Source organism: Mobula birostris, chromosome 5 (assembly GCF_030028105.1).
Source record: "Mobula birostris isolate sMobBir1 chromosome 5, sMobBir1.hap1, whole genome shotgun sequence".
NCBI classification, from domain to species: Eukaryota; Metazoa; Chordata; class Chondrichthyes; order Myliobatiformes; family Myliobatidae; genus Mobula; species Mobula birostris.
In genome coordinates, this window is record NC_092374.1 from 5,224,690 (window position 1) to 5,237,423 (window position 12,734).

A 12,734-nucleotide genomic window follows, 5' to 3' on the forward strand; every position below is an offset into this window, starting at 1 on the left:
GCACATCAGCTGATCCTGCATCTTCCCTTTATTTAATAAGCCGTAATTTAGTGACTTTTTATTCAACCACCACAAAAGCCTGACCTGCTACTTACGTGTGTCTCCTCACCAAAGCTCTTGAGACAAAGCCTCAAGTTCCTGCTCCCACACTGGTCCGCTCACACAATGGCCACTCCGCTTTACTTTTATTTGTTCCCGCTAATGATTCGCAAATCAATTGGTCCACCGCCAATGCGCTGAGCCCCGCGAAATGCTCCTTTTTTAAACTCTTCTCCCTGAGCTGGACGAAGCTCTGTCTGTGAATCAATTGGCCCACCGCTAATGTCCGTAACCCTTGATGCCATGTCCAATCAAGAACCTATCAAGATCTGCCTTAAATACACCCAACGACCTGGCCTCCACAGCTGCCTGTGGTAACACATTCCACAAGTATACCTTCTGTACCTAATAAAAAGGCCACACAGTGTGTGTTCGAAATCCTCATCAGCATATGAAAACACCTCATTCACTTGCACTTGGTAGACTGCGTGGGACTGTCTGCACATTTTTCAAGCAGCGGGCATGGACCGAGATGATCTTTACCACAGGGGCTTCCTTGGCAAGAGGAAGTTGTGGTGGTTGCATCACCTGCTCATGGATGCCGACAGTTGTGATGAGGAACTGTGCCCAGTGGCAGGAAAGTACACGGTGCTCCTCACCCAGTCTCCTCCGACAGCATGCCCCAGGCCACGACCTCTCACGTCAAGGACAAGGGAAGCGGGTGCAGAACAGTCCTCCTGCGGGTTCCCTTCCACGCTTACATTCAGGTTTATTTGTCACGTTTACAATGAAACACACAGTGAGATGCGTCATTTGCGTCAACAGCCAACACAGCACGAGGATGTGCCGGGGGTAGCCCGCAAGTGTCACCGCACATTCTGGCGCCAACATCGCACACCCACGATGTTCAGCAAAACAACACAAACAACAACAGCAGCAAAACAAGCCTCTTTCTCACCCTCCCACCCACTCACTCACTCACGCACAGACAGATCCCCAATCCCGGGACAGGCCACCTCTGGGCCGAGTTCTCATTCTCACAGTCATCCAGCCTCCAATCCCCAGACCTGCTGACTCTCTGACTTCAGGCCTTGACCTCTGGACTTGGCACCCTTTGGTTTCACCCTCCAGACCTTACTGATCTCTGAATGTCAGCTCATCGATCACAGGACTTTGACCCCAGTACCTGCCGAGTCACACATCAGCCTAACCTAGAAACCTATCCCCATTCCTCACCATCACTGGGCCTGAACCTGGGAAGCCCCTCCCAACAACACTGGGGGTGGGGGAAGGCACCATCACTGCAAGGATCCCAGGGGTTCACCCCCTTCCTTCTCAAGGCCATTTAGGATGGGCAATAAATACTGTGGAGATCCCTTGATTTAAAAAAAACAGAAGTTCAGTAACCAGAGAACATTGACGTGGTTTGCTTTTGAAAATCAAGGCATTATGGACGATGATTCAGAGCGTTCTGCCTGCGAGGGTATTGGAAATACCAACAGGAACCACTGAAAGGAGAAGTGGAAAGGAGTGACAAGGGTGAAAGCTAACGAGGCAGCAGCAGTCAGCAGAATCTGAATCTGACTCAGAATGAGATTTATTATCACTGGAATTTGGTGTGTCCCAGTACCAATACATTGCAATACATAAAAATGGCTACAAATTACAATGCCAATATGTAAACAATAAATGGTGCAAGAAGAGAGCAAAGTAGCAAAGTGAGTTCACGGGTTCATGAACTGCTCAGAAATCTGACGGCGGAGGGGAAGAAGCTGTTCCTAAAACATTGAGTGTGTGTCTTCAGGCTCCTGGATCTCCTCCCTGATGGTAGCAATGAGAGGAGGGCAGGTCCTGGGTGATGGAGGCCCTTCGGGATGGCTGCCGTCTTCATAAAGCATCTCCTTTAGAAGGACGACCTCAGTCAGAAGGCCCATGGTGGAACTGGTTGAGTCTGCAACCTTCTTTAGCTTTTTCCGGTCCTGCGCAGTGGCCCCTCCAGACCAGACAGTGATGTAAGCAGTTAGAATACTCTCCACGGTACATCTGTAGAGTCTTTGGAGATGTACCAAATCTTGCTGAGTAATATTAATGATGTTAAACACTTGGCTGTAATCAGTTCTACACCCTGCTCTCAATCTATGAGGTGGCTTTGTAAAAGTGTTGCCTGAGATCTGGAGCACTTAGCTCTGGACAACCCATTGCACATAAAGTGGAGCTTTTGGTGAGGGAGAGGGAGAGGGGGCAGAAGAGATTCACCGGGACGCTGCCTAGTTTAGAGGGCATGTGCCTTAACAAGAGGTTGAACAAACTTGGGTTGTTTTCCCTGGAGAGGCAGAGGCCGAGGGGAGATCTGATAGAGGTTTGTCTCGAGGGTTGAAATGCCTAATACCAGGGGTCATTATTTAAGGTGAGGGAAGGTAATTTATACTTTATACTTTATTGTCGTCAAACAATTGATACTAGAACGTACAATCATCACAGTGATATTTGATTCTGCGCTTCCCGCTCCCTGGATTACAAATTGATAGTAAATATCAAAAATTTAAATTATAAATCATAAATAGAAAATAGAAAAATGGAAAGTAAGGTAGTGCAAAAAAACCGAGAGGCAGGTCTGGATATTTGGAGGGTACGGCCCAGATCCGGGTCAGGATCCGTTCAGCAGTCTTATCACAGTTGGAAAGAAGCTGCTCCCAAATCTGGCCGTACGAGTCTTCAAGCTCCTGAGCCTTCTCCTGGAGGGAAGATGGATGAAAAGTGTGTTGGCTGGGTGTGTCGTGTCCTTGATTATCCTGGCAGCACTGCTCCGATAGCGCGCGGTGTAAAGTGAGTCCACAGACGGAAGATTGGTTTGTGTGATGTGCTGGGCCATGTTCACAATCTTCTGCAGCTTCTTCCGGTCTTGGACAGGACAACGTCCATACCAGGTTGTGATGCACCCTAGAAGAATGCTTTCTACGGTGCACCTATAAAAATTTCAAAGGAGATGTGAGGGGCAAGTTTATTACACAGAAAGTGGTGGGAGCCTGGAATGAGCTGCCTGGGGTGGAGGTAGAGGCAGAAACATTGGAGACTTCTAAGAGACATTTAGATAGACACATGGATGTGAGGAAAATGGAAGGATGTGGACATTGTGTAGGCAGAGAGGAATAGTTCAATTTGTAATTAATTGTTAGTTCAATTAGGTTAGCACAACACCTTGGACCGAAGGGCTTGGGTTCTATTGCTGTCCTGTTGTGCGTCCTGTGTTGTAAGAGAACGCGAGAATTGTGAAATGCAGAGCAGGGAAACCTGACTGACAGGTCCGACAGGGCACCTCCTCCGCTCCCAAATAATAAAGAGAGGGAAAAACGACAAGCTGAGCCAAAGGCAGATCCATCATTCCTTTTAAAAACGCAAACAACAGGAATTCTGCAGATGCTGGAAATTCAAGCAACACACATCAAAGTTGCTGGTGAATGCAGCAGGCCAGGCAGCATCTCTAGGAAGAGGTGCAGTCGACGTTTCAGGCCGAGACCCTTCGTCAGGACTAACTGAAGGAAGAGTGAGTAAGAGATTTATACTCCAAATCTCTTACTCACTCTTCCTTCAGTTAGTCCTGACGATGGGTCTCGGCCTGAAACGTCGACTGCACCTCTTCCTAGAGATGCTGCCTGGCCTGCTGCGTTCACCAGCAACTTTGATGTGTGTTGGTCCATCATTCCTTAATGGGTAGAGCCAATAGAAAGCTTTTGGCACATTGTGTTAAGCACAGAAGATGGGATGTTATATTGAAGTTGTATAAGACATCGGCGAGGCCTAATTTGGAGTATTGAGAACAAACAAGAGAAAATCTGCAGATGCTGGAAATCCAAGAAACACACACAAAATGCCGGAGGAACTCAGCAGGCCAGGCAGCATCTATGGAAAAAAGTGCCATCGATGTTTCGGGCCAAAACCCTTCGGCAGGTATTGTGTACAGGTTTGGTTACCTACCTACAGGAAAGATGGCAATAAGATTGAAAGAGTGCAGAGAAAATTTACAAGGTTGTTGCCAGGACTTGATGACTTGAGTGATAGGGAAAGGTTGAATAGGTTAGGACTTTATTCCCTGGAGCATAGGAGAATGAGGGGAGATCTGACAGAGGTATATAAAATTATGAGGGGTACAGATGGGGTAAATGCAAGCAGGCTTTTCCTACTGAGGGTGGGTGAAACTACAACTAGAGGTCATGGGTTAAGGGTGAAAGGTGAAATGTTTGAGAGATATTGATGGAGAACTTCTTCAGTCAAAGGGAGGTGAGACTGTGGATCGAGCTGCTAGCAGAAATGGTGGGTGTGAGTTCAATTTCAATTTTTAAGAGAAATTTGGATAAGTACATGGGTGGGAGGGGTATTGAGGACTCTGGTCCAGGTGCAGGGCCGACGGGACAAGGCAGGTTAATATTTTGACACTGCCTGGGCCGATTTCTGTGCTGTAATATTCTATGACTTGATACAGGCAGACATTCAGTTACCTGAGGCTTTGGAATCCAGTAATAACACCTGCTGGCTGCCGCAGGCCCAAACGGAAACTTGAGGGGTTGTACCTTGGCATTTGTTGGGTTTTGCTGTAAGAGTACGGGAGCCTCCACACTGGGAATCGATAACCTCTTCATGAACACGTGCGTCCAGGCTGGAGGAGGGGAGCCCCACGTCTCCCGTTCTCTGCCACTTTAATGCCCCATCACACTGCCACTTAGTAGCCTCCTGTAAAGCAAACACCGGGAAGAGTGCCTCAACTTCTGCCTGGCCACGTTGCAGCCTTCCTCATTGAATATGGAAGTCTCCAGCCTCAGGCAATTTAATCCTCAGATTCAGATTCCTTTATTAAATTGAAACACACAGCGGAGTGTGTCGACAATCTACACAACCATGGAAATGCTGGGGCAGACCACAAGTGCGGCCAAACCTTCCAGTGCCAAGATAGCATGTCCACAAGTTTCAGCGTGGCACAACAACAAAACAAAAACAGTAAAAATAAATCTCTTCTGCTTTCCTCTGCTGGAGAGAGTAAAGGGAAGATTTATGAGGATGTGGCCGGGATTTAAGAAACTGGGCTATGGACAGAGATTGATCAGGTTGGAACTTCTCCACTGGTGAGTAGGAGAATGAGGGATGACCTTATTGAGATGTATAAAATCATGAGGGGCAGAGATAAGGTATGGAAACACCAATGCACTGGAACAGAACAATCTATAAAACATAGTGGATACAGTCCAGTCCATCACAGGTAAAGCCCTCTCCAGCACCGAACACATCTACATGTAGCACTGTCACAGGAAAGCAGCATCTATCATCAGGGACCCCCACCACCCAGGACGTGCTCTCTTCTCATTGCTGCCATCAGGAAGAGGGGACCGGAGTCTCAGGACTCACATCACCAGGTTCAAATACAGTTATTACCCTCAACCATCAGGCTCTTGAACCAGAGGGGATAACTTCACTCAACTTCAACTGAACTGATTCCACAACCTATGGACTCACTTGTAATGACCTCACAACTTATTTTCTTGATATTTATTACTTATTTATAATAATAATTTTAAAAAAATATTATAAATAATAATATTGATTAATAATCATTATTAATACAGTTTAATTTCATTTTTGTATTTGTACAGTATGTTATCTTTTCCACATTGGTTGCTAGTCTGTTAGGTACAGTTTTTCATTGATTCTATTGTGTTTCTTTGCAAGAAAATAAATCTCAGGGTTGTATATCATGACATAAATCTGCTTTGATAATAAATTTACTTTGAACTTTGAAGGTGAGTGCGCAGAGTCTTTCTTCCCAGGGATGAGGGATGAGGAATCATGAACTGGAGGGCACAGGTTTAAGGTGACAGAGAAAAGATTTAATATCAATCTGAAGAGAAACCTTTCCACCCAGAGAGTGGTCTGTATATGGAACTATCCGCCAGTGACTGGTACAGCAACAACTTCAAACAATATTCGGATGGCTACGGATTAGAAAGGATTAGAGCAGTGTTTCCCAATCTTTTTAGCCCAACCCCCCCCCCCCCCCCAAATAAAACACTTTCATACTTGCCAATGCCCCTTTCAGGCACAATATACTTTCTGGCATCCCCATCATGTAAAAACATGTCTTCCGTATGTTAACATGAGAAAAATGATTCTGCATTACTAAATTTTTATTTGTATTTAAACAGTACCTGTGCACTCTATAGCAGCTTCGATATCAATCTGATCCTCGAGCTTGATGGTTTTTAGCAAGAGTTGAAATATCCTTATCAAGTTGTGACAGCAAAAGCCTTATGTCTCCACAATTAACAACGTCCAAGCAGTTTCTGTTTTTTGTGAGTATGTGGCTCTCAGCACTGAAGCCTCTTTCATCAAGGAAGGAGGATGGAAATGCAATGAAGAGCAGTTTGGCTCTTCACCAAAGACCAGGAAATATTATATGACAACGTAGCCACTCACCACAAAGCCGACATTTTTGAAAAGCATTTTTGCTTCTTCATCATTCTGAATTTTGATCATTTCTTCTTGCAAGCTTTCTTCCTGTTCTTACACCTTACAAAGAAGTGGGTTAATTACCCAGTCCAGAATTCCCAGATTGTTCAAATCCTTGAATCGATTCTGAAAATCCTTCAGTGACTGCAAGTGTAAGCAGTACTCTTACAAATCACCGTCTGTGAAAGGAAGTGCCATACTTTCTATGCAGGGAAACTGTGAGAACATTCTTCTCCCAATGTTTTATATATTTTCAATCTTCCAATAAAAGTGGACAGTGCTTGGATTAAATTGAAATTCTCACCCTGCAGTTTCATATTTACGATGTTCATTTTCTCATACAGATTGGCTAGGTATACCACATCTTCATGCAGAATTTCAATCTTGTTTCCCAAGCTCTTGTTGACTTTGAGCAAAAAAAAATCAACCACAGTGTCAAGAAGATCAAAGAAACATTTTAAGCAGCAACCTTTTGACAGCCAACACTTCAGTGTGCAGAAGTAAGCATTCAAACCCTTCATCGTTATCTTGGCATAACTGGTGAAATATTTTGCTACTTACTGGAAGAGCTTTAATTTTGTTGATTGTAGATATTGCAAGAGTCATGCTTGGACAAGTTCACTGACTGAGGTTTTTGGCTGCGAGATGTTGATGATGAATTACACAATGGATTGCAAACAGCCTTGGAATTTCTTTTTCATAGATGCCACTAAACCAGCATGGTGACCTGTCAGATACAATGCTTCATTGCACAAGAAATCGTGTTCCTAATTGGAATACTTTTAGCCTTAATATACATTTTGAGTTTGTCGTGGGTTGATTTTTTATTGAAATTTGCTATTTACTTTGAAAATTACGCTGGCAAGGATTCAGATTGGAAACTGAATGTTAATCACGATAGAGCTGGTGTTCTGCAAGCTACCTTTATACCGTTCGAGTTAACGCAATTGTCCAATCACGTAAGGTCTCATAATCCCCAAAGATGGTTCTTGACTGCACATATGAAGCCAAGGTCGCCTTGAACACCTCCTTGGGGTCGGCAGGTTCACTGATTGACTCTGTTTCACCATTTGGCTCTGGCCCCCGCTGTATCATTGCACGACCTGTTTTCCGTAGATCTGTAGAGCAAGCTGAGGGGGTGGACCTTCTTACTAACTGTTAAATTGCATAAATATGTTCCATGCCGCCAGTCAAGGGAACTGTTGGGTACCCTGGTTGCTAATTTATGCATCCCCAATAATGTCCGTTTGGCTGGCAAGTTGGCGGTAGGGAAATTCTAGGCAGTTTCTAGAGTAGGTGACATGGTCGGCACAACATTGTGGGCCGAAGGGCCTGTAATGTGCTGTAGATTTCCATGTTCTATGTTCGGATGAGATTCCCGAGCTTCAGACACGTTGTGACGATGAGTGCCCACTGCCTTCAGAGCAACACTCACAAGTTCCTGGAGGAACTCAGCAGGCCAGGCAGCACCTATGGAGAAAAGTACAGATGATGTTTCGGGCCGAAACCCTTCGGCAGGACCAGAGAGAAAAAAAAGCCGAGGAGTAGATTTGAAAGGTGGGGGTGGGGGGAGAGAAACACCAGACGATAGGTAAAACTTGGAGGGGGAGGGATGAAGCAGAGATCTAGGAAATTGATTGGTGAAAGAGACAGTACTACTACTACTACTACATCGACTCAGGCCTAGGGGGCCGGCGTCGGGCACAATGACAGACTCTCCACTTCTCCCTCTCCCTCTTCAGTGTGTTCAGTTCATCTACATTAGCCGCGCCGCTGTCTTCTAGGAGCGTGTTGACCATAGTCTTGGGAGGGCGTCCAGGGTTCATCCTCCCGTGCTTGGGCTCCCATATGATGACTAGGCTGGCAAGTAGCTCGGGGTGGCATAGACAGTGCCCCGATAGTTACAGTCTTCTCGTCTCGATTTTTCACCTCACCTCAAAAGAGACAGAATGCCATGGAAGAAAGGGAAAAAGTGGGGGCGGGGGCGCGAGGAGCACCAGAGGGGGGCAATGGGCAGGCAAGGAGATAAGGTGAGAGAGAGAGAGACAAGGAAATGGGAAATGGTGAAGGGGGAGGGGAGGCATTACTGGAAGTTTGGGAAATTGATGTTCATGCCATCAGGTTGGAGGCTACCCAAACGGAATATAAGGTGTTGTTCCTCCAACCTGAGTGTGGCCTCATCACGACAGTGGAGGAGGCCATGGATGGATATATTGGAATGGGAATATGGATAGGCCTGCAGAGCTAAGGTTCTCCCTGTGTTCCAGTGCCTCATTCTTCTTCTTGGAAGTGCCTGCTCTACTAATGGTCAACCAGGTCTTGTACCTCGTTAGGGTGCTGCTTACCACACCCACCCACCCACCCCAAGGATTTTGAATGTGTCCCAATGACTTCTATTTTTGCTCATGCCCCTGTAGTACATGTAACCAACCCTAGTGGGAATCACTGGATTAGAGGGATATGGGTGAGCGGGACAAGCTTAGATGGACACTTGGGTTGGAATGGACCAGTTGGGCCGAATGGACTGTTCCCGTATCTTATGACTTTATGATTCTATTTCCGTTGTTGTCATCTGTGAGGTGAACACAGTTTGTTGTTTTTTACCTTTCTTTAAGTTCTGAGAATGAACCCAGTACGATCTGCCTGGCTTCATTTCACAACCACAGTCTCACTCTTTGACTGTTTCCATTCACTTCGTGACCAGAGAACCCTCATCCTAACTTCACCCTATCAGGGACAACCTCCTCTCTTCTACCCCAAAGCCCCAGCTTCTCCTGTCTCCTTCCCAGGTCTGGCCAGGGGCCTTGGATCTGGTTCCCTGACCTGCTGAGTATTCCCAACACCTTCTGTTTGAGCAGGAATTCAGATGCCAGAAACCTGAAACAAAACCCAGATATTAGTCATTGCTTACACTGCGTCACTCTCCACAGATGCTGCCTGACCTGCTGAGTATTTTATAACTCTTTCTGTTGGAGCAAGAATTAGTCATAGGTCAGAGGACACTACAGCACAGAAACAGGCTCTTTGGCACATCTAGTCTGTGCCGACCCATTAATTTGGCTATTCTCATTGAGCTGTACCCAGATCACACCCTCCTATCCATGTATCCATCCAAATTTCTCTTTTTAGCCAGAGGGTGGTAAATCTGTGCAATTTGTTGCCACAGGCAGTCGTGGAGAGCAAATCATTGGGTTTATTTAAGGCAGAAGCTGACGGGTTCTTGATTAGTCAGGGCATGAAAGGATACGGGGAGAAGGCAGGAGACTGGGGCTGAGAGGGAGAGTGGATCAGCCAGGATGAAATGGCAGAGCAGGCACGATGGGCCAAATGGCCTAATTCTGCTACAATATCTTACGCTGTTATGTTGAAATTTAGCCGACCTCCACCACTTTCACTGGCAGCTCGTTCCACACTCACACCACCCTCTGAGGGAAGCAGTTCCCCTTAAACATTTCATTTTTTTACCTTTAACCTACGACCTCTAGTTCTAGTCTCATCCAACCTCAGTAGATAAAGCCTGGTTACATTTACCCCATTTTAACCCTTCGGAAATTTGTATGCCTCTATCAAATCTCCCCTCAATCTTCTGCATTCTGGGAAAGAAGCCCTAACCTATTCAAGCTTTCCCAATAACTCAGGTCCTCACGCCTCGCAACATCCTTGTAAATTTTCTCTGCAATCCTTCAATCTTATTGATATCATTCCTGTAGGTGACCAAAACCAGATGTTTACAAGGATTTTTCTGGGACTTGAGGGAACTTTTGAATCGATTTTGACTTTATTCCTTAGAACGTAGCAAATTAAAGGGGGATTTGATAAAGGAATACAAAATCGTGAGCAGTATAGAAAGGGCAGATGTGACCAGGCATTTCCACAGAGGCTACAACTAAAGGTCATAGGTTAAGGGTGAAAGGTGAAACATTTCAAGGGAACATAAGAGAAAGTTCAAAGTAAAATGTATTATCAGAATACATTCATGTCACCATATACAACCCTGAGATTCTTCGCTCAGAGGGAGGTGAGATTGTGGAATGAGATGTTAGGGGAAGTGATGGATGTGGGGTTGATTTCAATACTAAAAAGAAATTTGGATGGGTACATAGATGGGAGGGGTATGGAGAGCTACGTTCCAGTACATTTCAATGGGAGTAGGAAGATTAATGGTTCAGGGCAGACTAGAAGGGCTGAAGTACCTGTTTCTGTTCTGTGCTCTATGACTCTATGCCTCGGTGACTTTTAAAAGACTCTTAGATACAGTAGGCACATGGATGACAGAAAAATAGGGGGTTATGTAGAAGGGAAGGGTTAGATTGATCTTGGAGTAGGTTAAAATGTTGTCCAAATCATGGGTGGAAGTGACTTTACTGTGGGCTGATGGGGCCTGTACTGTACTGTCTGTTCTACGTTCTAAAACAGAAAATGGTTACGGTCAGGTTCAATGTTATTGTTATTCAATTCTACACGTGCATACTGCCAAATGAAACAATGTTCCCCTGGACCAAGGGGCACAGTACATCTAACTGACACACAACACAGTACACATAACTCACACACGACACAGTACACATAACTCACACAATACAGTACATCTAACTCACACACGACACAGTACACATAACTCACACACGACACAGTACACATAACTCACACAATACAGTACACAACTCACAAAATACAGTACATCTAACTCACACACGACACAGTACACATAACTCACACAAGATACAGAACAAATAACTCACACAGGACAGTACACATAACTCACACACGACACAGTACATATAACTCACACACAACACAGTACACATAACTCACACACGACACAGTACACATAACACACACAATACAGTACATCTAACTCACACACGACACAGTACACATAACTCACACACGACACAGTACACATAACTCACACAATACAGTACATCTAACTCACACACGACACAGTACACATAACTCACACAATACAGTACACATAATTCACACATGACACAGTACACATAACTCACACACGACACAGTACATATGACTCACACACGACACAGTACACATAACGCACACACGATACAGTACACATAACTCACACAGGACAGTACACATAACTCACACACGACACAGTACACATAACTCACACAGGACACAGTACACATAACTCACACACGATACAGTACGCATAACTCACACACGACACATTACACATAACTCACACAATACAGCACATCTAACTCACACACGACACAGTACACATAACTCACACACGACAGTACACAAAACTCACACACGACAGTACACATAATTCACACACGACAGTACACATAACTCACACAGGACAGTACACATAACTCACACACGACACAGTACACAAGTCACACAATACAGTACATCTAACTCACACACGACACAGTACACATAACTCACACAATACAGTACATCTAACTCACACACGACATAGTACATCTAACACACACATGACACAGTACACATAACTCACACACGACAGTACACAAAACTCGCACACGACAGTACACAAAACTCACACACGACACAGTACACATAACTCACACACGACACAGTACACATAACTCACACACGACACAGTACACATAACTCACACAATACAGTACACAAAACTCACACTCAACACAGTACACATAACTCACACATGATACAGTACACATAACTCACACAATACAGTACATCTAACTCACACACGACACGGTACACATAACTCACACTCAACACAGTACACATAACTCACACTCAACACAGTACACATAACTCACACACGATACAGTACACATAACTCACACACGACACATTACACATAACTCACACAATACAGCACATCTAACTCACACACGACACAGTACACATAACTCACACACGACAGTACACAAAACTCACACACGACAGTACACATAACTCACACACGACAGTACACATAACTCACACACGACACAGTACACAAGTCACACAATACAGTACATCTAACTCACACACGACACAGTACACATAACTCACACAATACAGTACATCTAACTCACACACGACATAGTACATCTAACACACACATGACACAGTACACATAACTCACACACGACAGTACACAAAACTCACACACGACAGTACACAAAACTCACACACGACACAGTACACATAACTCACACAATACAGTACACAAAACTCACACTCAACACAGT